The sequence below is a fragment of the Dipodomys merriami genome, unplaced genomic scaffold (genome assembly GCF_024711535.1).
Source record: "Dipodomys merriami isolate MVZ:Mamm:240054 unplaced genomic scaffold, mDipMer1.0.p SCAF_192, whole genome shotgun sequence".
NCBI lineage: Eukaryota > Metazoa > Chordata > Mammalia > Rodentia > Heteromyidae > Dipodomys > Dipodomys merriami.
In genome coordinates, this window is record NW_027203293.1 from 1,874,825 (window position 1) to 1,902,072 (window position 27,248).

The 27,248-nt window shown below is 37.0% G+C and overlaps 1 protein-coding gene across 11 annotated transcripts in view; it reads left to right on the top strand.

Annotated features, from left to right (window-relative positions):
* Window positions 1–27,248, top strand: part of LOC138831335 (ecto-NOX disulfide-thiol exchanger 1) — a 542,641-nt gene that overhangs the window by 215,415 nt on the left and 299,978 nt on the right. Inside the window, exon 1 of one of the 11 annotated variants that reach the window (XM_070028463.1) lies at window positions 20,751–20,817. The exons of the other annotated variants lie outside the window; for them this stretch is intronic. The gene's annotated coding sequence lies outside the window, so the exon portion shown is untranslated. Of the gene's footprint in view, window positions 1–20,750; window positions 20,818–27,248 lie in introns of those variants that run through there. 11 annotated transcript variants of the gene reach the window in all.

Sequence of the window (27,248 nt, forward strand, 5' to 3'; positions counted from 1 at the left end):
ATTAACACTGAACATGTGAACTTTCTGGACCTGTTTGAGTGCTGATCCATTATTTTATGTATGTCACATGTAAACAAGCTGTTCTGATGCCCTTTGTTATTATAGGGAAAAGGTCAACCTATAGAAAGAGTGCCCATGCCACATCTTCCCATCCCAGTCCCTCTTAGAGTCTCTCAGGCTCAGCTAGGGCGGCCACTTTTTACTGCATGGAGGAGAGTCCTTCTTGTGCTGAAGAGCAATCTTCTACCCAGGGAGCATGCACACTGCAACACAGCATGGGCAGTAATTTTAAGAAATCAACAGGCCCCCAAATTCTTTGCCTTTTACCATCTGTGACCTTCCACTTTGCTTTATGAACCATGTGTTCCTGCTGCTTGGCAGAAAGGAAAGCCTAGCGTCCATATGACTTCTCACAGTGGCCTAGGGCTCCAATGATGTCCAAGAAATGGAGTCCATTCCTTCCCTCCCTTCCCTATCATTTCCTCCAACCCTTGGGCCTCTTATTTATGTGTGTGAGAGAGGAAACAGGAACTTGGCAAAATGATTATTTTTATGAGATAGTCTAATAGCAGACACCCTGAATTGGCTGGAAAGGCTGGTTGGATTAAAAAAAACAAACCGTACTTTCATTATCACTGAGAAGACAGTTGATGAAAACCTAGCATCTTCTGCCACCTTGGGTCCTTTAGAGATGACTGTCAGCTCACTGACGCACACATTGTCTAGTTTATCTGGACATATGCTTTTTCTTAACAATATCTGAAACTTTCTTGACTGGGCAAAGTGTATCATTGAACATTGTGCTCACTTCCCCAGGACACGGTGGCATTGTGTCCAGATAGGAGAGCTGGCAGTGAGATCAGTTCAAGAGGTGACTCCAAGTTACCTAATAGGCTAAGGATTTAGCTTCTGTGGGTGAAGATCTAGAGTTATGAGATGGAGTTTTATATTCAGATAGGAGCAGAACAAAGGAAGTTTCAAAGAAAAGAAGTGCTGGCCTCTGTGCAAAATGGTTTCCCTAGGTGGGTTTCAGAGCAAAACAACTATTCTCTTATCAACAAATTTTTGTCCATGTGAAGATAAGCAAAAGTTATCACTGCCTCCTCAGCCTCAGTGAATTGCTTGTGTCGACCAGCAACTGACCTCAATTGTTGACTTCTTCCCAGAGCAGAGAGCTGCATTAAACACCTGCCAGTAGATGATGTTTTCTTGATGAACCTTTACTTTTGCTCCCTTGGTAGTTGCATTGTCTGGAAGTTAGCTAGTTCCTAGTATGACTATGTTCCAAATCCAAAATATTTAACAAGCCTCTATAGGTGTAAAAATTAACCTGGATAGTTATTTTGGCAATAAGCATACTATCTTGCCAAGGAAACATAACAGCACTCTTTCTTAATTCAATTGGATAAACTCTTCTAAACATCAACTGTGTGTTAGGCCAAATGCTGGCCCTGAAGGGGAGAAAAGTAGAGAACATGATGTCCAAGGAGTCATGAGGAAGCTGAGGAATGTTTGCTTGCAGAACACAGAGAATGCCTAACTTTTGTTGGGTATTTTGCATGAGTATCTTCCTTCCTTGCTTCTGTCTAGTTAGGGAGAGAACATTAATATTAATTTACAGGCAAAGACACTAAGGCTCAGAGAGATACAGTGATGGAATAATTCTGATCCACCATGAGTATCCCTTAGCTTTTTCACTGAGGCTGCCACTACCACTTGAGCTACACAGTTTCACTTCTAGTTTTTTGGTGGAAGTAAGATTTTCTTCTTTGTTCTGTCTTTGATAATAGGAATAGAGAGAAAACTCAAATGTTTTGTTCTGAAGGTATAAACTACAGGTAAAAAATGAATAAAAAGTCTTTAATCTGTCCATGTTTACAGTTGGAATGAGGAGGATAGGGTACTCGTGTATTATACATCATTGACTCTTACCACGAACCATGGTACATAAACCATTTTATATGACAAGTCAGTGCACACATATTCACATATTCCTGTACAGGATACTTACATATATATGAAACAAGTTTTATGACTTACTCCCTTTTCTGTATGACCTTCACTGATATCATCAATGCCATCTATTATAAACAAATTTGGTTCATATTTTACATCTTCATAGCTCATGATATGATGCTTGAAAAATAAGTCTCTACCTAATGCCCCCAATTCTTTCCTCTCCTTTCTTTATGCCTCACAATCAGGGGGATCACCAGGACAGGAAATGGCAGGAACACCAACATCCTCTCCCTTCCTTCATATCCTACCCCAGCCCACGTGCCCCTGTAAAACATATTTATGTCCTTTCCTCTCTGCTGCTACACATATCTCTTACTACAGATTGAGTATTTTCGTTTCCCCCAAATTCGTATGCTGTGTCCCCAAAGTGATGTCTTCACAGATGGGGTCTCACTGAGGTGAGTAGAATGCTCATAAATGGAAAATGTCTTTATAACAGGGACCTAGAGAGCTCACTCTCCCCTGGGCCACAAGAGGACTCAGCAGGAAGTCAGCTGTCTATGAATCAAGTCCTCACCAGACACTGCTTCTGCCAGCACCTTGACCCTGAACTTCCCAGCTTCCAACATTTTAAATTTCTGTTGGTTCATGCTGTTGTAATAAAGCAGCCAGCATGGGCTGAGACACCTGTGCTTTAAATTCCAAGGGCCTCGGGCACCTCACCACTTTATTTTTGCTGCCAAGGGGCATATGACATTCATCATTGGTGATCTGTACATTATAAATGCTGAACTCTTCTCTGCCCCCTCAGTAAATGAAGCTTTCTTCTTGTTCAGAAAACTCTCATTTTGGGGGGACAAATGCTTTCTGATATAATTTAACTAGAGAGGGAAGAAAAGCTTTCATTTTGACTGAAGTCTTAATGTTCCCATTATGGATTTTATGTTTTGATTTTGGACAGGCAGCTCAAAAATTGAAAACTTTAAGGAAACCCAGGCCCCATCAATGATGTGGGTGCTATCATTTCAGTGACAAACACAATTGTATAAGAGGCATACTTCTTTTGAAAGCAGTGGTACTGGAGTTTTGTGTGAGGGATAAATTGTCCTTCTCTAGGATTATCTATTTTGATTTTCTTTTCGTGTGAAAAATAGAATATAATGGAATTTTGTTTTTTATTTTTTAATATTTTTATTGTAAAGATACTGTACAGAAGGGTTATATTACATGAGTAAGGTAATGGGTACATTTCCTATTGAACGTTGTTACCCCCTCCTTTGTTTTTCCCCTACCATCCCTTCCCTCCCTCCCACCTCCCCAACTCCTCCCTCCACCCTTAACCCCCACAAGTTGTAAAGTTCGTTTTCAACATGGTCTCATTGTTACAATGGGTCAACCTATATCCCTATTTCAGCATTTTGTTATTTCCCTTCCCCTCCCCAAGTTAGAAAAATGTATATACAAGATGTAGGGCACCGGAATCAAATGCAGTGAAAACATGGGTTATACCATGGGTGAAGGACATATAAAAGAAACAAAAAAAATCACATAGTACATTAAAAACAACAGAGTCAAAGATAAAACCTCTTATGTCCCTATCTTGGGATTCGTTTTGCTTAGCATCATCTTATATGGTCATATGTACATAGTTTTTGACCTTTCCTGCTTGTCTGTTAAGATGATTTTTTTGAGGCAATGCCAACCTTGTCTGAATTTGGAGTGTTTGTGAGTTTCTGAATGACTTGTATTGTGTTTTTTGTAAGAAAAATAGTATGAGGTACAGTGTTATATTTGAAAACATATTAAGCACAAAATTGCAGAGAGGAAAAAAAAGAAAGATTGGAAATAGGAGCTGATTTCATAAGTTTTTAATTTTTGGGTTTTTTTGTGAGGTTTTTTTGTTTTGACTTGTTTTTTTTTTTTGTTTTTTTTTTGGTGTGAGGCTTGGTCTGGGCCTGGGCGCTGTCCCTCAGCTCAAGGCTAGCGCTCTACCACTTGAGCCACAGCACCACTTTCAGCTTTTTCTGTTTATGTGGTGCTGAGGAATTGAACCTAGGGCCTCAAGCATGCAAGGCAAACACTCTTACCACTTTCCCAGCCCATGTTTTTAGTTTTTAAGTAAAATAATGAGCAGCAGATATAAGTGGTCTATAAGTGTGAGACTTTAGAAGTCTCATTTAGAAGTCAGTTCACTACAACACTTCTCTGTAGACTACTGCTTGATACAAATTATGGCCATTCTCGTCTGTCTTCCCTCTGCTTTATTCCCTACTCCACCTCCCGTTTCCAAGAAACACTGTGTTTTTCAAGTCGAGGCACAACTTTATGTTGGGTGAGGGGTTTCTACAAAATTAAAATGGTTACCTTATCATTTACTCCCTTCTATCCTTGCTTCCTCTAATTAATTCTCATATGAGCTACCTAAGTAAACAAATTGAGAGAGCTGGGGTTATAGTTCAGAAGTAGAGCAATTGCCTAGCATTCATGAGCTCCAACTTCCATCCCAGTACACAAAATAAAGTAATAAGCAAGTCTGTTTAGAGGAAAGTGCCTCTCCTTCCCCTCCTTACCTCATTTTACCTCACCTCCTTTTCCCTCCTCTCCCCTTCCCTTCTCACAATAAATACATTCTCTTAAAACATACTTTTATTATCTTTAAGTAGTTGTCTGAAGAATTGCCATTCACCAAAGCAGTTTATGAAATCAGTGCATCTTGATCCATAACATCCCTTTCATCATTCTCACCCACCCCTCCCAACTCACTCCTTCCTTCACTGTTCTTAATTTTTAGGTTATGTATTCAATTGTTTGCCATTTAACAAAGCAGTTTATTAATACAATGCATATTGTTCTGTATCATCACTTCATATCTCCCCTTTCTCCACCATTTCAGCATACCCTTCCCTTATATTTCTCAACCCTGTGGTATATACAATGAATTCTTGCCTGCATTCCCCTCCTTCACACTTTCATTCTTCTCCCCTTCTCCCCTTGGCCCTACCCAACCCCTCTTGCAAATACCAATTTCCTGATACTTATTTCGTTAGGTTTTGACTTCTTCTTTTTAAGAGTTTTGTTAAAAAATTTTATTTTTAAACAAAATTTTTGGAGTCTTTTTTTTATTGTGAAAATACCGTACAGAGGGATTACAGAGTTTTACAATTTGTGCTGTTCATAGAGTCTATTACACTTCAGTTAATTCATTTGTAACCCTTTGCTTACCACCCAGTGTGTTTACTTATAGTACTTGTAGATTTACCGGCATGTTGTAGCTATTGTGAGGGAGGAAATCCATGCAACCTATGTTTCTTTAGGTCTGGCTTAAGTTTTATTTGATCCTGACAAGAACTAATGTTCTCTTGTTTTCTCTTTTTTGTTGCATTGGGATTTAAACTCTGGGTTTTGACTTGCTAGCCAGGGACTCTACCACACAAACAATGCCATCTGATTGCAAGATGAACATCACCTGAGCAAATACAGGTACTGACTCAACAGAACAGAACTAGCCAGTAAGCAGGATCTGACTGCCTGAACCTGAGGCAAATTATTTCTGAGAGGATACAGCTAGGTGATGGGGTTGTAGTTCCAGGATGCCTCACCCAACATAAGTTCATGAGTATCAGGGGCTAAGTACTTGGGATGACATCTTGTCTTTCTAAGTGTCTGTGAGGATTCTGACTCCTGCCTGTCCCAGGAAAAGAGACTGGACAGATGCTGTGGATCCCTCGTGTGTTCCTTAGACTCTAGGCAAACAAGATAGTATTTCTTCTCTTTTTCCCCCAATCAGTAATAAGCTAGGAAATATATTTTGTGGTTCACTATCATAAGAAGATAGAGGAAACTGCTTTTCAGTACTTTATTCTGCCTAGTTTATTATTGTGTTTTATATTAAGAGCCATTTATAATTTACTTGAGAGCTTTACTAATTGTCAGGAAATATTTTTATATAGCTGTCCAACTTCATGGAAATGATACCGAAAGCTAAATGGAAAACAGAGTTGCTGTTACCATAGTCATCATCATTACTTTTGCACGTGTCCTTGATTGTTTACACCCCTTTATCCTGGAGAAACAAATCATCACAGCGGTTCTAAGACAGTGTACCTTTGGCTCCCACTAGGGCTCTCAGATTGCTGCCTGACCACGGTGGAGTCTCCAGTGCATGTTTCATATGTATCCTATGAGCCAGTCTTCCTGATTACTGCTAATCATCATCAACCTTATTCCCCTTCCACTTGCCTCCCTGGGGAAGGTTTCCAAGTGCTGTGCCTCCCCTGGTACCACTGATATCATTAGTAATTAGGAATGGGTATTTCTAACACCCAGCTATCCATAGTGAGAGACCTTCACCTCTGGGACCCAGAGATGCAGTGCAGGAGTGAATTTTTGTGTCCCATAATGTGACAAATGTTACCAGACAGAAGTACGATGTCTTATTTTATTAGACTTTGCTCTCTGAGACTCAGAGAAACCAATCTGGTATCTTCTTTATCTATTGCAAAAATAATCTTTACCTTGTCTCTGGCAAGCTAACCAGAGTAACCTTTCCACACTTGAAGAGTAGATGTGGTGTTGTTCCCAATCTTACTTCTTTTAATTTAATTATTTTTTCATTGTCATCACTGTTTCTTATCCAAGAGGAAAATTCTCCATCACTCATTTTCCTCCTGTTTCTATCCAAAGTCTTCTTGGTCCCTCCTTTCCATTGGCTCAAAAATTAACTATGTCACAAGCCAGACCTGAGTCTGAAGATAAAGACATCAGCAGCTTGGTTGCAGGAAAAGTGAGCTTGTAGCACCACTCTACAAAAGGAGATCAGTGTGATGCTTTTTCCAGTTAGATCTTAAAAAATACTCCTCCACCTATGGGGCTATCAGTGACCAGCATCACAGCATAGTCATTAGTGAAGGTGGGGATTTGTTTTGAAGCAGAAAAGCTAATGCACAGTCACTTGTCTGTCCCCTTTATCCTTTTGGTTTGGCAGATATATTTTTCCCCCGAATGAAAATTGTAAAATTTAAAAGCCATGGAATAGATTTTAAAAATAACAGAAAATTCTCTGCTTTCTAAATACTCTAAAATGATCTAATATTCTCTTGTGGGTTGAAACCTATTGGCAGGTAAATTTACATGCAGGTAAATCAACAATATCTTTCTCTGAAACTTTTCTGTGCAAGGGCTAGATTCCTAAAATGCAAGGCTAGTTACCTGCTTCATTAAGAAACATGAATGCAAAAGAATTTTATGAAAAAATTATGGGAAGCAATTGGCTAGAGAGTGATTACAGAGGTTAATGTGTACACTAATTGGTTTGTTTAGGATGTACCATCAAACCAGATTCACCAATCATTTCCAGTTTTAAGTAAATGATATGGCATTATAGCAATTAAGAGATGATTCATTTTTCCACGGTGTTTCTACATTAACTTTAAAAATAATCATTTGGGTTTAATTCAAATCAACAAAAAATATACAGCATCTAAATGGAACATTTACCTTTCAAAATAATTTTTCTTGCTGCTGAATTTGTAGAACAGGGCAAGACAGAAGCTCATTTCTGAACTGCAGAATGTAAAGGATATTCTCCAAAGGCATATACTTTCCTTACACCCCTATTTATTTATGCCACAGGCCGTAATTCTCATGAATGTGACACTTGCAGTCACTCTTACAGTCACAAATTATAATGCGTATGTGCAAATTATAACTTTCCTGCACAGAGTAAGCAGCAAAGCTGTGCCAGATGATATAGGAAGGATAAGTAAAACTCACTTGATACAATAAGGAAAATAAATTGTGAAGTTTTTAAAAAAAAACAGAAACAAAACAAAAACAACCCCAGGGGAATTCGTTTCCTTGCAAGATGCTTGCTTCTGCTAAATTAAGTGTTCCTAGCTCACCAACATAAAAAAAAAAAAAAGCCATGAAAAACAAGTAGCACAATGGCAGTGTACTGACCTGTGGACTGAAATTTAAGTCCCTGAGTATTAACCATAGTGACATTTTCAGCTGTGTCCCCATTCTGAGCTCCACGTATAGTCATTCTGATTGGCATATTATTTTCTCTGTGTTGTGAGGGTCACATTTTTCCCACAAAACACCTGCGGTGTCAGTACAGCATCTTGGGGGTATGATGGAGGCAGAATTAGCAAGGAAGTAGAAGTTGAGAAGACACAAAAAGCATCAGTACCACTGCCAGTGACTTGAATGGTGAATGAAAAGATGCAGCCCACTAAATAGTGATGTGGTTCTGGGTGCAGTTTTGCCTAGCTGTGTGTGCCTGTGAGCTAGGTCCTTAGTGATAGGGTCCTAGTCTCCATTCATTTTTGGACTTTCAGGTCCAAGCATAGGGACAAGCTTCTAGTACTTTATTAAATGGTTGATGATGATGATGGTGATAGTGACAGTAAATAACATTTATTCACTAAGCACTTCACATGGATCTCTGTGACAATTGTGTAGAGTTGTATTCATTCATAGATGAACTTTAAACTTCTTGCTTAAGGTCACACAACTGGGAAGTATTAGAGTTGAGTTTGATCTCTGCTAATGAAAATAGTACACAGATGCAAATAGCATCTGTGTATTGAGTAAAGTATTGAGTAATGTAGCATTTTCATTTATATCCATGCAACATATGTTTTGCATTAGACTACTGAGAGTTTCTCTCAACCTATTGACATTTGGGCTGGATAATACTGTGATGTGGGGGGCTGCCCTACACATTGTGCATCTCCCCCACCTTCACCCCCACACCCTGCTAACTTTTAACCTCTCACTTTCTCTGGCAATCCCAAGACAAAAGTGTATCCTAGAAGATAACATGTTTGTTAGCTGAAAAGTATTAGACTGAGAAGGCTGCTTTAAGCGTCTGTGCTTTTGGAGCAGCAATTCCTACTATGGTCATCTGGGAATATTGTAATTTACCAAGAGATTAAAAACATCATTCTCAACAACTCCTAGAAAACTTAAATAAATTTACCATTCTCAGTGTGGTAGCAGTGCTGTCTTCAATAACAGGCAGAGGATCACCTGAGAACAGATTCTTCTTTTCCTTTCTGTTACAAAAGCAAAAGACGGCAAAAATGTCATTCCAGGAAATTGACCAGGATGTGTGTGTGTGTGTGTGTGTGTGTGTGTGTGTGTGTGTGTGTGTGTGTGTGTGTGTCTATGTGTGTGTGTGGTGTGTATACACACACACACGGAAGTCACTCTTCTAGTCTAGGACTGGTGTAAAAGAAAGGATATTGTACAGTGGGAAGAGTTATTGTTCAGGGTTGCCAGCAACAGTGGGTCTGCTCTTCAGAAGAAAAGCCTAAGCTCTGATTCAGTCATTCTGGACCCAAAAGAACTTGAATAATGGCACATTGGATTGTTATGCTTACCTGTTGAGAATCTCTGCCTGTTGAAGATCCAAACTGTGGCTATTATGTAGATGAGTGTATTAGATTAAAGGAGTATGTGCTTTATAACAGAGAGAGAGCCAAAACAGATTCTTTTGGAAGTCAAACTCAAACTTTTAATTGGATAAGTATTCATCAATATTTCCATACTAATTTTGCACTAAAATAGAATATCTACATCACTCATGTCTGAAGTTGTAGAACCTCACTCACATGGCCATATTGTTGCTTAGTTCTACTCTGTAGCATTCTGTTGTGTGGGTATCCTGGATTTCTTTTCTTTTTTCAATTTACTTATTTAAAATTTTCTTTTGTTATTATGAAGATGATATAAGAGGGGTTACAGTTTCATAAGTCAGGTAATGAGTACATTTCTTTTTAAATAATGTCACTTCCCTGGCTCTTTTCCAGTTGTATAGTTCATTTTCAGCTAGTGTCCTGTGAGTACCACTGCTATATTTGTTCTGGACTACTTAAAATGAGAATTTCAGTGAAAATTTCTGAGTATTCCAGAATAGATTTTAGAGAGATAGTCTGGTTTAAAATTAATTTAATGAAGATACATCTGTTTATATTCATTTTTAATGGTAATACCAATACATGATAGAATATATTTTATAGATATATATTTCAAAACTCTTGGTAGATGTTTTAAAAACTTTAACAAACAAAAGTTAATGTAAGTAGTCTAGTTGAAGAAAATCTAGATTAACTAGGCAGTGGTAGTTATAGTCTGAAACCCTAGTCACTTTGGAGGTTAAGAATGGGAGGATTAGGGTTCAAGGCTAGTCTCAGTAGAAAAGTTTGAAAGACCTCTTTATCAACTCATCTAGGTGTAATGGTCCATACCTGTCATCTCTATCAACTGTGATGCAAAACCTAAAATAAGTTAATAGAAGTCTCGACATGTTCCTATGAAGGAAGCAAGACCTCATCTTAAAAATTACCAGCAAAACAATGGACTTATACCTACCTATTAAGCAAGAATAAAGCCCAGTATTACCTAAAAGGGGGGAAAAAAGAAAAGGAAATCTAGATTTACAAAACAAAGCATTGTTTAGGAAATGGTGATTTAAAGATTTAAACATCCCTGAGCCTATATGGACCACCAGTGATTTGATCTAAAAGGCAATAAAGAGGAGAAACTAAGAGGAAATTAAGGTACCTGGGGCTGGGTATCGAGGTAGGTCCCTGTAATCCCTTCTGAGTTGGAGGCCAGAGAATCATGGCTTGATATTAGCTAAGGCAAATTTCTCTGAAGACCCTATCAAGAAAACAAAATAAAAGCCAAAAGACCAGGGGTAAATGGCTCAAATGATACAGCCTTTGCCTTGTAAGTGTGGGGCATGAATCCAATTCCTAATACCACACACATACAAAAAGATGAACAAAGAAACCAAAAAGCAAAGTGTCCAGAAGTCTTCCTGGATGATGATTCACAAAAGAATGAAAATATATCCAAAACCAAAGGTGAACTATAAGAAAATATCCTTGGACTTATGACATAAATTTGTGTTTCGATGTCTTTGAACATATTTCTGTGGAAGTTCTAAAGGAATTAGACAAAACACTGAGAAGGAAGAAACAAAGTAGGACTGTAGGAGTAACTGTGCAGAGTGAAGGAGCTCAGTCTTGGGTACTTTCTCCAGGTCTGTTCTGCTCCTGGGGAGGGCATGATGCTCCTGAGCTGTGGTCTAACTCCAGCTCAGCCCAAGCATCACCTTCGATAAAGATCTTTGGGATTTTTGTAGTAAACGTTGTGTTTGGAAAATGTATTTCCTGGAGTTCAACAAATCAAGACAGGGCCATAAGGAAAAAACACTGGTGTGTTTTCGATAAAAGTGTTCTTATTAAAGAATATTTCCTACATTTTTTGGTTTCGGGATTCCTTTATATCCTTAAAAAATTGCTGGGACAGGAAGAAGTTGGGGAGGTGGGGAAGAAAAGCAAAAAAATTACTGGGATACCAATGAGCCTTTGTTCATATGATTTGTATTTATCAACCTTTACTATATTAGAAATTAAAATTTTAATATATTTATAATTCATAAATTAAAAAAACCAATTTACTACATATTAACATAAATAAGACATTAAAAACTGTTTTTCAAGATGAAAAAATATTAGTAAGAAGGATCTGCCATGGTGGTTCATGCCTGTAATTCTATCTATTCAGGAAGTAGAGATCAGTCAGATCATAGTTTGAGGCCAGCTCACCAAAAAGCTTGTGAAGCCTCACCTCAACTAATAAAAACTGAATGTGGTGGTATATACCTAAATCCTAGCTACATGGGGAGTATAAATAGGATCGGAGTTCAGGACTTCCTGGGCATAAAAGTGAGACCCTACTTGAAAAATAACTGGAGCAAAAAGGGTTGGGGGCATTACACAAGTGATTTGCTTGCATATCAAGTGCTCACTACTTACCTAGCAAGCATAAAGCCCTGAATTCAAACCCTAGTACTAGGGGGTCGGGAAGATGATAGTATTCTTTTACATTTTTGCAAATCTCTGTTATGCCTTATTTAATAGGCTTAAGAAGATAGCAGGATTCTCTTACAAGTGTCTCTCTTCACTTTTATTTGGATACATTTCAGTAATAGAATATAAAAGAAATGCAGCCTCACAAATAAATGTGATTATAAAGAAGGAACAACTAAAAGCTTCTTCAGATAATTGTAGATCTTGTTATTTGATCACCACTCAAACTGAAAAACTACTTTAATCCTGTTGAAGCCTACCATAGGTCTAACCTACCTAGCTTTGTCCTTGTCCTTGTAAATGTCAGCACAGTGAAAAAGGCAAATAATGATTTATTCTATTATGAAAAAAGATTTGGCTTTCCAGACCCCAAAGGAGAGTTCTATAGATTATATTTTGAGAAGCACAGGTATAGAAAAATATTTTAAAGTATGAGAAAAGCCCACAGGATATTCCCAGGTGATAAAATGACATAGTTATTATTAGTACCTCATTTTAAATGTTACATATTATAAGTTGAAATGTGCATAGTAAAGAGAAAAATGGAGTGTGCAACAAAATGTTAAAATGAATAGAAAAAAGTCATTTTCCCTTTACTTTTTAACATTAAATTTAACAGATAATACCTTATAGCAAAATCCTCAGTTAGTGTTTAATATTTCAAAAATGAAACATTAAAAAAAATTAGGAATATATAAAGCTATAGCAGTCCTGTGGAAAACGTAAGAGCTCAGTGAGCCTTTACCCATAATATCATTCCTTGTACTTTCTGGTCATTTGAGTTCTTATTTGTTTGTGTTTACGTTTTGCATTGTGGTTCCTTGAAGCATTTTTTCACTTTTATTACTTCATAAGAACTTTCCTAGGTTGAACATGACCAGGAAGCATTTTTCTAATTATACATAAAGCGTTAAAAACCTCTTATTGCCAGTACAAAGTTTGGCTCCTATTGAGATGAACTGGCCAATTTAAATGGTGCCCAGTGATATTAGTTACTGCATTTTTTTTCATAAAAGAGCATAACAGTGATTTTTCATTAACTGAGTTTAAAGTAATGTAATCATCACATTAATACTCTAATAGTTTTAGATCCTTAATTATGCTAATTTGATTTTAATGATCTAGCAAATTCCTGTTTGTTCTTAAAGATTTAAAAATAGCCAGAGGTACTTTCAATTTAGGCACAGTTTTGTTTAATATTATTGTTGCTGTAACTACACTCTTTTAATCATTCCCAGCCTGGTTTATTCTGCATACAACTTGGGGCTAGTGTGAAAAAGTAAGTATTTCCAAATTCTGGCACTGCATTTTTGTGTATGGGAGATTCCTGCATGTTGGCCATTTTCTAAACTAGGAAATATTCATTTCTTGGCATCACCTGCATGATGAGTGGGGGTGAAGGAATTTTCACACAGGTATAATTCCACATGGTTTCTCCCATGTGTATTCCTATCAGAAGCAATTATTCTGTCAAAGAAATTATTGAAAATAATTAAATGGTATACCTTTCCTTTGTGCAAATTTGATTCTTTGGGAGAAATTTCACTCTCACAAATAAAATCCCCGAATATCTTGTCTACTATGATTATATATTTCAGTGCTCAACAATGTCTTATTATCTCCATAGAATCAGATGATTTGTGAAAACTGATAGGCATTGTTTGAAATTCTATGAACATCTGATGCTTTGTTTAGTTACTTCCTGTCTGCCTCTTGAAGCTTGTGTGCACTTACTATATGAAGTAGTAGATGATTATTGAATTCTGTAATCCAGAGAGGTTAATTACTGATACAAGAGAGTCCTGACTCTAAGGCATTGTTAGTATCAAAACTGAGACTGCTTGGTACTGAATAACTTAGTGTAGTAACTTCATTCATAGCTTGTCATTTTCGTAGCTGGGTGAGCAGTTGTTGGCTTATAGAGTTGATTGGGCCTGTTAGACAGTTGACCTGTGATCCATCCTAGTTATTCCACCTTCCATAGCATCCTTTTGGAGAAGCTACTTAGACTTTTCCTGTTTACATATTTATCTGAAATGGGAATAGCATAGTTACTATAAAAATTAAATGAGCTAATACGTGTAAAATACTTAAAGGAAGCAGAACATTTCAACATGTACTAGCTACTACTATTATTACTATAATTCTTAATTTTGTTGTGTATACAGTATTAATATATAGTATTAATTAGTGCCACACAATCCCATATTAAGCTACTGAATTCTAGAGTCAAAGAATAAGAAAAAAATACTGGAAAGCAAATATGAAATGTCCCAAACTCAAAAATATAACCAATGGAGTAGCTAAATGATACAACAAGTAATGCTAAATGCAAAATAAGTAACCTGGGAAGTTAGGGCACTCTTCCCAAAATACAGAGCAACAAGGCAGAAGACTGAAACCAAGAATAGAGTGAGGCATGGAAAATCAATCCAAGAGGCCAAATCATTATTGATTAGTTCTAGAAGAAAAGAACAAAGGAAATGAAGGGTAAACCAAAGGAGGAGGGTGCAATGCTTGGTAAGAAATGTACGCATTATCCTGCCCATGTAATTGTAACACCTCTGTACAGTATGTTCACAAATAAAATAAAATAAAATTTAAAATAAATAAATAAATAAATAATTTAAAAAAAGACAATTATCAAAGAAAGAATAGAAGATAATTTCTCTAAATTGAGGATAGATCTTTTTCCTAATATTTTAAAATTTTTTACTTTATTTTATTTTTACTGAAAAGGTGATGTACAGAGGGTTTACAGTTACATAAATAAGGTAATGAGTACATTTCTTATGGAACATTGTTACCCCTTACTTCGTTTTTCTCCCATTTTCCCTCCACCCCCCTCTGAAGATGGATTTTGTGTCTTCAAATTAAATGGTGATCCAATTTCATAGTGTGATGAAAGAATATCAAGCTATACCTGGGGGTGTTTGGAGAAAATTTCAGAACTCTAAAGATAAAATCCTGACTCCTTCAAATCTGAGGGTGCTGATGATAAAGAAAATATTCTGACAGTGGACTTTATTTGGATAATCCTGGATTCTGTAATATAACAAAGCATAGGTTTTATGATTCTTGTGGAAAATAAATTTGTACTTACAATTCTCAAAACTAAAGATAACACATTTTTAAAGCGATAAAACCTTTTATGAAAGAGTAAAGTACAGGCAGGCCTGAGAGAAAAATGAATAAAATAAGCAAAGCCAAGAAACTTTTTTTTTTTTTTAAAGGCAACTTGAAAATTCTTGGTTTTATTCTTACACAACTTGATACTGGTTGGAAAGGTACAGATAAAGCCAAGAAACTTTTTAAAATGGAAAATAAGATGTCTAAGCTCATGTTAAATATGGAATTATATATTAAAATAACAAGTGCCAGCTGTGTTTGTACATGCCTTTAATCTCAGAATTTAAGAGGGTGACTGAGTTCAAGGCCAGCCTGGGTTACATACAAAAATTGTCTTGATTAAAAAAAAAATAATAAAGAGGACTGGGAAAGTGGCTCAGTCATAGAGCTCTTGCCTTGCATGCATGAGGCCCTGGGTTTGATTTCTCAGCACCACATAAGCAGAAAAAGCCAGAAGTAGTACTGAGGCTCAAGTGGTAGAGCACTAGCCTTGAGCTGAAGAGCTGAGGGACAGTGCACAAGCCCAGAGTTCAAGCCCTATGACCGACCAAAACAAAAAAAAAGACATTTTATTTTATGATATTGCATGTTGGTGAATTCAAGAAATAGATATTCTCATATATACATATATACTTTTGCTATATAAATGTATATGTATTATATAATATATAACATATATAAACTTTTGGTGAAATTTTATATATGAATATGTATAATCATACAGAACCACATATGTGTGTGTATTTTATTTATTGATCTCAGTACCTCACACTCTGATTTGAAACATGCCTCCAGTTCTTTTGTTTTTAGTTCATTTTTCAGAGTCTTACACTAACTTTGCTCAATATGGCCTCTAACTTTTATCTTTTTGTCTTTCTGGACTTAGAAGTGTGAACCACCATATTCAACTAGTATAACTTTAAAAACAATAGCTTTGCACTATTTAAGATATATATTCCATTGGATCTGATAATTCTAGTTGTAGGTATTTATCATAAGATGATAGATCTAAATACTTAAAGAATATATCTTAGGGCCAGGAAAGTAGGAGAAAAATGAGGGAAGGAAGGGATAACAAGTTTGACAAGTAATATACTTATTACCTTACTTAAGTAACTATTTTATGTACCTAAAAGACTTTAGACTTATGGATGGATCCTGAAATCTGTCAGGAGTTCCAACCTAAAGAAAATTTCACCTATAGCACATTTGAAGGAAACACACTCAAATGATCAACAGAAGAAAGGTTGAGTTGAATCATCTCCAAATTCAAATGAATCAGAACATTTGGTTTTGAGCTGAAATGAAGCTTAGAAAATTTCAACCCCAAAGGAAACCCTTTTGGAAAATTATGACAGAGTGAAAATTGGATTATAATGGAAGTCTATGTACTCTGTAATTTTATGGTTTTCCAAACAGTATATCATCTCACTTTGTATTATGTTTACTTAATTAGATGTTTGAAATATGGAAAACAATATTTACAAGAAGACAGAACATAGTCTTAATGAGACTCAAACAGCATAAGCAGAAAAGATAAATTCAGGTGTCTTTATAGTTTAATCATATAAATCTAGTGTTGAAAGGGAGGTGACTTTTTTGTGCTTTTACTACTTTTTATATCATTCAGATTTTTTTGTCACATACATAATATTATTTTCTGGTTTGTTTGTTTGTTTGTTTGTTTTTTGCTTGTCCTAGAGTTTGAACTCTTGGACTGGGCTCTGTCCCTGAGCTTCTTTTGCTTATGGTTAGTGCTCTACCACTGAAGCCACAATGCTACTTCTGGCATTTTCTGAGTAGTTTATTGGAGATAAGAGTCTTACAAACTGCCTGATCCCAGCCTCCTGAGTATCTGGGATTACAGACATGAGCCACTGTTGCCAGGTCTTGGGTTTTCTTTTTATAAAAATCAACGGGCTAAATTTAGTAACAGACAAAAGGAATAAAAATGTATGTTATTTTTTAGATATTTTTTCAGCTGAGCAGATACTAGTTATATTATGGACTCCTGTTGAAAAGGTGGATTTGGAAACATAGCCCCTGAATCAATGCTTTAGAAAGATGTATAGTTCTTCTTAAGTAACATAAAATAAAACTGTTTAAGTAGAGAAAATCTCCAGCTTGGGTGAATGTGTGTGTGGGAATTATGGAGAGAAAAGCCACATGGAGTTGAATATAGTGGTTACCAAGTGACCACAACTGTCTCTAGAGTTGTGACATGAGGATGAAGAGCATATCATGAGAACTTACACATCTCAGGGGACCTTGCACGTGGTACCCAACAAATTCTACATAGTCATGTTTAATTACTAACTTATTTGTCAAACTTTTACAGTACTGCGACTTGACCTTTGGGTCTGGGTACTGTACCTTAGCTTTTATTGCTCAGGGATGATGCTCTACTACTTGAGCCACACCTTACATCCTGCCTTTTGGTGACTAATTAATTCACACACTTCTCTGTCTGGGCTGGCTTTGGACCATCTCAGCTTTCTGAATAGCTAGGATTATAGGCATGAGCCACTGATGCCTGTCTGCTAAACTTCTATTCTTTGTCTTCTGTGTATGAAGAACTATACTAGACATCATTCTATGTTGGTCTTTGGGAGAAGGAAGAGGTTGAGGGAGGTTATGTCCCCTTTGTCAGGCCTATTTGTGAAGAGCACACGACTATTCCAATTTAAGAAGAAAGGAGAGTCTGCAGCCATGTACCTGAATTGCTTTCCAACTTACGACTTTGAGCTGGTATCCCTGAAGTGTAGTATCTTCTATTTAGTGTGAGCTATAAATTTGTTTTGGAATATAAAAGAAACTTTACATCCAAGATGTTCTGCTAAAGACTGCTTCTTTTCCTCTTGGCCTTTTAATTCAAAGAACATTAAAATCTTATTTTTTCAATAATTTAGGAAATTATGCTTTTCTATTATGAGGGTATGAAAAACTCATTTAGAAACTTTTGTGCTTTTACTGTTTCTCATCCTGGATTTTCAAGGCCAACATAAAGAATGAAAATAATGGGTATGAAACAAAGGCTTTCAAGTGCAAGATGTAGAGGTTTTAATTAAAGGATGATGAAAAAGTGACTAGACCCCAAATCTTTAATAAAGCTAGTTAATTCTCCACTAATGCTGTAGGACTTATGCTCTAGTGAGCTGGGACATTTTATTCATAAGCAGGCAACATTATGTGCTTTTAATTAACAGTTGTACTTCAATTTGTTGGCCACTATTGAAAGAAAAGTGATACCAAATAACTCACTGCATTGTTTTATGGTCTTCAAATACCTTTAAGGTCAAGTCTTCATAGAACATTATTCACTTAGCATTGCATGGGTCAAATCAACAATCAACCATCCAAAAGAATACCATGTGGATAGATTGAAAAGATACTAGCCAATTTAAGAAATTAAAAATAACATTTTTAGCAATCCACTGAATGAGAGAAAATACTTCTAAATCACATATCTGATAAGAGGCTAATATGTCAAATATATAAGAATACCTACAACTCAACAACAATAATAAAACCCAGAGTCTGATTTGAAAATGGTCCTAGGGATTGAATACAAATTTTCTGAAGAAGATATACAGACAGCCAGTGAATACATTGAAATGTGCTCAGCATCAGTAATCATTAGGGAAAGCAAAAGTAAAATTACAATGAGATACTACTTCAGACATGATAGAATTGCTTCAAAAAAACGACAACAAATCAAAACAGAAAGTAACTGCTGGGGATGTGGAGAAATTGGAACTCTTAAGTACTGTTGGCAGAAATTTAAAATGAGGCAGCTGCTGTGGAAAACAGTAAGGGGCCCTCCAGAAACTTAAAAACAATAACAAAACCCCTCAGAAACCTCAAAAAACTAGAATTGCAATGTGATCCAGCAGTTCTACTTGTAGATATATACCCTAAGGATTTCAAAGAAAAGTCTCAAAGAAGTACTGTATTTATAACAGCTCTAACCAAAATGTAGAAACAACTTGTTACCATGTTGATAGATAAATGGTTAAACTAAGTGTGTGTGACCATACAATATGAAATGAAGAGGTCTACAATTATCATGAGTCCATTTATATGACTTAACTAGAGTATACCCTGACAGTTGTCAGGGTCTAGGAAAGACAAAATGGGGAATTACTATGTAATGGGCAGAATTTCAGTTTTGCAAGACAAATTTATTTTTTTTTATTTTTTTATTTTTTTGCCAGTCGTGGGGCCTGAACTTCGGGCCTGGGCACTGTCCCTCAGCTCTTCAGCTCAAGGCTAGTGCTCTACCACTTGAGCCACAGCGCCACTTCCAGTTTTTTTCTGCTTATGTGGTGCTGAGGAATCAAACCCAGGGCCTCATGCATGCAAGGCAAGCACTCTACCACTGAGCCACTTTCCCAGCCCCAAGACAAAAAATTTTAATTCTGTTGATGGATGATTACACAGCAATATGAGTGCACTTAATATACATTTAAAATGTGCAGTTTATATATATATGTGTGTGTGTGTATGTATATATAAATGTATATATGTTTATATGTGTATATAATCTAGCATTAAATGTGAAACGTCATTTGCTATTAAGACTTTAATGATAAGTCAACTTGTAGATTCATAAATTTATAATTGATAATTTATAATATTTACTATTGATATGATTTTATTAATTGTGATTATATATTTATCAAAATCTTACTAGTGCCATCTTTCTTATAGACACTAGGGATGCTCAATCAAAAACACAGGTTTGGAGTGGAACCAGATAATAAATGTATCAACCAATGCACATAGGATTGAATCTCAAGTGGCAATTTTGTGAAAAATAATCAATAAGCAGGATGAAGCTAGAGTAATGGCATTACTGGTATTGAATAAGGTGGTCAGAAAAGATCTCTGAGAAAAAGTGATAATCCAACAGAAGCCTGGATGAAAGAGAGGATGAATACATGCAGATGTCTCTGGGAAGTGTTCCCAGCAGAGGACTCCAGCATGTACACAGGCCCAGCCTTCAGAATGCACCTGGACATTTGGTGACAGGAAGCAGACCAGGCTGCATTCCTAGGCCAGAGAAAGTCACTGGGGACTGAGAGCAGGGAGGGAGCTGAGCATGCAGGATGATGGCCAAGTGAGGCTATTCATGTTTGTGGGACTGAGTGGGGCTATGTGAAAAGTCATCACACCCAGTATGACAACAAGAATGTGATCAGCATAGCTGAGTGATAGCATCTGTTGCCTCAAGATTCAGGGTGGTACAGCAGTTCAGTGTGGGGAATGACAGCCTGGACTCTGGTAATAAAGAAATATCATGAGGAAAAGATACTTGTCAATGAAGGAGCTAAGAATAGGTGGTTGGGAATAACAAGAGTGTGAAGTGTCTCTGTAGAGATCATTGAGATTTTAAGCCAAATCATTCTTGGATACTCAGATGTCATTATCAAAACAGTGACTTGGTAAGAAGTCTTGAGATTAACTGAAGGGAACCAAAGGCTCAGATGATGTGAAGAAGGCAGTTGGATGGCCCAGATAGATTCTAAAGCCATAGGGGGTGGAGAGGGAGAATCAGAGTTCATAGCTACGGAGAAGAAGGAAAGAGCAGAATACTTAGCAAGAACCTCTGTTAAGTGAAGTCAGATGGACTGAAGAATGAATGTTAAGTGTTGTGTCTTCTCACTGATTATGGTGTCGTGGGCCAGGTTACTTAGATGCCTTGTGTGTGAATCAGTTGTCAAGGAGGCTCTGGAGACTGAGTGGCCACCTTTTCTGTAATGGTTATAGTCTAGCCCATGGTATTGCTTGCTGATCATGATTACATGAGCCTTCTTAGTAGTCAGAAAGATTTCTTTGAGATCAGGTAGGTCTGTTTTCTTTTTCTTTTTCTTTGAAATAACTAGTATATGTTTAGGACAAGCAGAAAAGATCAAAAGTTATGTACATATAACCATATAAGATGATATTAAACGAAATGAATCCCAAGATAGGGACATAAGTGGTTTTTTTTCTTGCTTGCTATTGTTTTTAACATATTCATAATATATTATGTGATTATGTTTCTTTGGTATGTTCCTCCTCCACAGTGTAACCCCTGTATTTGATGTTGGTGCCCTCCATCTTGTATATACATTTTTCTAATTTGGGGAGAGGAAGGGTAAAAACAAAATGTTTAAATAGGGGTACAGGTTGACCTGTAAAAGAGATGTACAAGACACTGTGTTGAAAACTAACTTTACAACTTTGGTGAGGGGGTGGGTGGGAGTGGGGGGAAGTAGTTGGGGAGATGGGGAAGGTCGGGTTGGTAGGGGAAAAACAAAGGAGGAGGCATCAATGCTTGATGAGAAATGTACTTATTACTCATGTAATTGTAACCCCTCTGTACAGTATTTTTACAATAAAAGAGTATTAAAAAAAGTCTCTTCCCCCCAAAAAAAATAGTAGATCTTTTTTCTTATAGCATAGAAGTCTTAAGGGCATTCCAGAAAGTGGAGAGAAAGAGCTGAGGCTAAAGGGGCAGATAGTTTTGTCAGAGCAGCTCTGTATTTGTTCATAGATTCTGCTTCCTCTGAAAATTTATTTCCTTAGAATATGTTGCTTGAACATAGTTAGCTGCTTAGACAGGGGTTAAAAAATCACAGGTTTAGCTCCCAATCCTTGTGTGTCTAATGAGAAAACAGACATATGAACTTAGGTTGCCTTCTCCCATGTTATTTTTTTTTAAATTTTGTTCCTTCCTGATCTTGTCCTTTGTCTTGTTCCTCTGTTTCATATATTTGTAGTTATTGTAACTTTTCAATTGAGTTTTATTCTTTCACCCATAACATCAGCCTCTAGGATAATCAGGGTAGTTATTACAAGGCATTCTTTTTTTTTTTTTTTTTTAAACTAGGGCTGAGAACTGAACCCAGGGCCTTGGGCGCGCCAGGCAGGCGCCCTTCCGCTGGGCTAAACCCCCAGCCCCCAAGGCATTCTTTTTAAAATAGCTCAAGTTTCTTGGTTTATAACCCAAAGGTCTGAGAACTAGATTCCATTTCTAGAAAAGTTCATGACGGATGGAGTCAAAGGGCTTTTAAAGAAGTGATACTGCTGTATATGCAAGGGCCACATTTTGAGAAAAAAACCTCTCTCTCTCTCCCCATATGTACATGTGTGTGTGTTTGTGTGTACATATACATATATGTATGTATGTATGTTTGTTTATGTCCCTTGAAGTAGGGTCACATGGGCTAAGTCCATACTTATTTATTAGTAAACTTTATCAATAAAAATAGACTTAGAGGAAGTGGTGCTGTGGCTCAAGTGGTAGAGCACTCATTTTGAGCTAAAGAGCTGAAGGACAGCACCCAGGCCCAGAGTTCAAGCCGCACGACCAAAAAAAAAAAAAAAAAATAGACTTAGAGATCAAAATGACTACCCAGGAAATACTGTTGGTGTGATGTGGTTAAGAGCAAGTTCTGTGTTCCTGCCACAGAACCATGGCTTCCCCAATTTTTTCTGTGTTCCACAGTAAAATGAGGAAAACATGGAACAATTGTATCAGTGCCATGAGTAGTATCTTATTTATTCTGAGAGTCTGTCTTTCTAAAGTTTGAATATTAGAATATACTATCTTTTATATGATAACAGTTCCAAAAAGGAGCATAGATTAACATATGAGATATATTTATATGATAAACACACTTATCATATATATCATATTTATTTTAATGGCATAAAACCTGCAAATCTGGGTACCAAGCATTGTCTACAGCTTAGTGGGGCAGCATGGAAAGAAGGAGTGGAACTCTGCAAGGCTCAGCCTATATCCTTGTCCTCAAAGAATTCTGCAGAAAAATGATGGGGTGGGAAGTGTACCAGACCAAGAGTTTTCAGACTGAGGTTCTTATCTCCTTCATTAATTTGCTGAATGACTTTAGCAAATCAGTTCATTTCTCTGAATCCATCTGTAAGATCATGTAATGTTTTCTATGCTTAAGGATAAATTTGTATATTTTGAAATGAAGGGATCATTAAGATGGATTAGAGGTTATTTTCTTTCATTATGAGTAATTCATCAGATCTACCATATTTGTATGAAATTATTAATACATTAAAAAATTAAGCTCAGTACACAAAAAACTCATTAAGTCAATGCTGGCTTACCTGCAGTGGTATTTTATTCAAGGAAATTGCTATTCCTTACTAATCTAGATTTCTGTAGTTTAGTAGTAAAAATATTAAATTATCTGAATGTAGTTAATATAAAACTCATTTTTCTTCAATTTTCCTATTTTTACATATTTTACCTCATACTTAAGGGACTGGATGTGTCTAGTTGGAATTAGGCCATGAATATCAGCCTCTGATGCCCAGAGGTGGGCTTAGAAATAGACCCCCACCTTACGGTCCCCAATACTGCTCCAGTAATCTTGTCTACAAATAAATCATCACAGAGTTAGGGATTGATTACAGTCCCAATTCTATTAAACCAGCCCCAGTGGTAGCTTTTAAATACTAAAGTGGCATATCAGCTTTAAAACTTAATTTTTACATAGGGCCACTCTCCTCCCTTGCAACTTTTATTTTTTGCATGCATCCAGAAGGCAAGTGGTGAACCCATGGTGTCTGCTGAGCACGAGCAAGGCCTCAGCGACACTATTGAGACCTCAGGGAGCTCATGGCCTGGTAGAAAAGTTAGGCTTTCAAACAAGTATCATAGCACAGCACAACATTTATGCCTGTAGTAAAGCTTTACACCCAAACTTTTGTTTATATCCACCCTAAGCAAGAACCTAGGGCAATGTGTATTTTCTGTCTTTTTTTTTCAGTAGGAAGAATGTGGGAGTGACCATGAAGAGCTTTAGAAAAGGAACTACCAGGGCCTAAAGGACTGTGTGCAAGTGGTGTAGGGAATAGGGAGACTTTGCCACCCTTCTCTTGAAGATGAGAGTAGTCACTGCCCTCATGAGAAAGACAATGTGGGTTCAGCCCCTTACCCCCTTGAGGGGAGCAAAATGCCCATCTTTAGATCAGCCATTTTTCAGCCATCTGGGTTTGGCCTTTAGCATCTGTCCTTGTGCAATTCTTTCAGCTCTAGAATCCCAGAGATTCTGCTCAAATTTTATTTCATCATTCTTTGAGAACAATGCATGACTTGTACAGTTTGTCTTACAAAGTACATTGAACTTCATTGTTTTCTTACTATAGGGGAAAAAGCTGTTTCTACATACCAGGGCTGTATGTATCTCATGCAAATAGTCTGGAAAAAAGTCAAACTGTGTTTACTTTTTCACACATCTTCATGTAATAACGTTGGCCAGAGCATGCTTTTCAGTGTTTTGTTTGGAAAGTGGTGATAGAGCTGCATGCATCCATATTTCTGTGAAATAAAAATGATGTTTCCACTAAAGCAAAGCAAAGACTTGCTACATAAACCCTTTGCTCCCATTCACCCTTCTTCCTTTCCTTCTACTCAGCTAAGTTTGAAGAACTCATATTTGAATGCAACAGACAATAGAGGTTATAACGCAATAGAGGTTATACTGTACCACTTCTTTGTGGTTTTTATTTGGATAGGGATAGTAACTTTAGGTGGTATGGAAAGGAGGTGAGGTCCTAACAGGCCATGTTCCTCCTTTCTTTGGTCTTGTAAGGTAAATAATTATTATTTGTAAACCTTTCCACTTTGTGTAAACATTGGACAGTTTTGTTAATTGTCTGTCAGTGTTCTACCTCACTAACATGTGGACAGAAATCCTTTTATGTAAGTCTGTTTCCTCCATTAATCAGCGAATGTTTTTCAAGTAGCTGGGATCAATGGGTAGATGATAGGTAATGAGTGGGGTCTTCGGATGAAGACCTCCCCACTCCATCTGCCAAGTCATCTAGAGAGTTAATTCTCCTTATAGTAAGCTGTTTGACATCAGATCCTATTTTTAAGTTAAACTGTAATCACAGGCCAGGACTCATCATTGTTTTTGCTTCTTTGGACTCCAGGTGTCTGTGAAGGCATCTCAGCTAAGCCTCTTTCTTCCTCTCCCGGTCCTCTCTGGGGTAGGGTGGGGTGTAAGATCATTTTGATCAGTGTTAGAACCACCGTGAGGTTCCAAGATCCAGCAGCCTCTTTATATACTGCACTCTCTCTCAAGTCATCTGCTAATCATAATCAGGTATTTGGCTATCTTATGAATAACAAGCTTTGGATTTTGATGGGGATGTGACTCCCAACTCCATTCTAATTGTCTTCATACCTTGGAAAAACTACTTCAGCTATCCACTAAAATGAAGATAAAACCTGCTCACAGCATTGTTATAGAAATTAAATAAGATAACTAGTAGGCCTTGGTCTTCCCTTCCTCTTTTGTACCTCTAGAGATTCTGTGACAGGATGGACTATTCTTTCTATAGTGTGACTAGAAGGCACCGTCTTTATATTGCAAGACTGAAGTAATATCACAAAAGATATCCACGGAGTTTACAGAGATAATGATAAAACCACCCACAGATAATAAAGGAAGAAAATCATAGTTTCCTTCCTTTGAGAAAGCGACTATACCTTAATTTTTAATGAAGTCTGTGGCAGTGCACTTATATGTTCAAATGTGTCTATGGGAAGGAGTAAGATCTTCCACTACGGTGGCAGCTCTTTCTTAGGTATAAAACGTGGCTGGCTATTAACTCTGCAGAAGTGGGAGGCTCTACTATCTTATAACTTGTGCCCTTCACCCCTGCATGTGGCCTCACTTCAGCTCGAGGAAAGTTTAGAAAATTTGAATGAGATCTTTTGTCTTTGTGCAGAATGACTTACATACTTAAAGGAATAGAATGAGCAACCAGATGCAATATTTATAAGAACGTTTCAGTAAATTTTTCTTGGGAAGAAACTCAGTCTTGCTTCCATTTTACTGTGGAAGAGTTAAGAAAATGGATATTATCCAGAGTTAGAGTGATAGAAATAGAGATCATCAGCCTGGAAGGAACACTGTATCTAGTACACTTACTTGTCCATTACTTTGGTAAACATTTCAACATCATTTTTATAAGTTAAGTTCTGGGAACTCTAGGTGAGTGAGACTGGGCCCATTCTGATTGCTTATAGACCAGTGGGGAGTCACACATTAGGAAACCCTTAAAAATAATGCATATGTTCAAGGCTGAAGGAGATTATTAAAAGCCTAAGAGGAACATTACACCCCTTAGAAGTCTATCCTTGGTCTAAATCAGGGATATAGAGAGCAGAGTCAGCTTCCACAGAAGACACGGAAATAGGATGCAGACTTCCAAGATTGTCATATATGGCATAAAATACTTCAGGCTTACCAAATGCAGGATATCTCATGGGGACTAGGAGTTCCATCATTTTTCTTCCGCCCGGGAGCTTGGTTCCTTGTCTTTCTTACTAGGTACCTAGTCTAGCTTGCTGTTGGGGCTTGCTGTGCAGCCTGAGGTCTCCAGATTTTTGCTTTCTCAGGCCATATTTGACTGCAGCCAACTGCCTCAATACATGCTTTCTTCCAGGTGCTGGGAGAAACCGAGAGGAAGCTAGCACTCTCTCAGTGCTAAGTAGTGGTAGATTCTGGAGAGCTGTGGAAGGCATTTCAGTTGTGGAGAACAGCTTGGGTTGAAGTGCAAAGACAAGGAATGAAAAAAAATGGTCAAGATGGCCAATCTAGCTGTAGAGATAGACTGAAGTTTTGAGCTTAGACTAATAAGGCTTGTTAGCTAGATGATTAAGAGATAGAGTTAGAGTAGCCTGTGAACCATAGCGAAGTCACAAACATGTTCAATAATGGAATTAAATTCAGCCTATCTCATTGTCTCAGATTAACTGACATATATCTCAGTTTCTCTGGCAATACATCTTGGGGACATTTTGATCCAAACATTTCCTAACTAAAAGGAGTCACATGGTAATTTAATGTTTGGAAGTAGCACCAGGGCTTTAGCTGTTATTGTCTCTCTCATGTTTTCTTTAAACCTGTATAGCCTCATACTTTTATATACTTTACAAAGGAAATATAATTTGTCAAGGATACCTGACAGGTGACAGTTTTTTCCTCTGTGCTCTAGAACCATTCATTTCAATGCTAATGTGAGGAAAAATGTGAAAATACATAGAGATTCTATTTAATCAGATTTTATATCATACATTAAATTCTTCAACATAGACACTGAGAAATATGTACTTTACATGTAAGTTAACACACATGTCAAAGATGGAAAAACCAATGTATAAAGCATTTGACTGTGCAAATTCGATGCACACTGTGTTAAAGTTTTACAAAGTAGTTACTGTAAATATTTCAATTATAT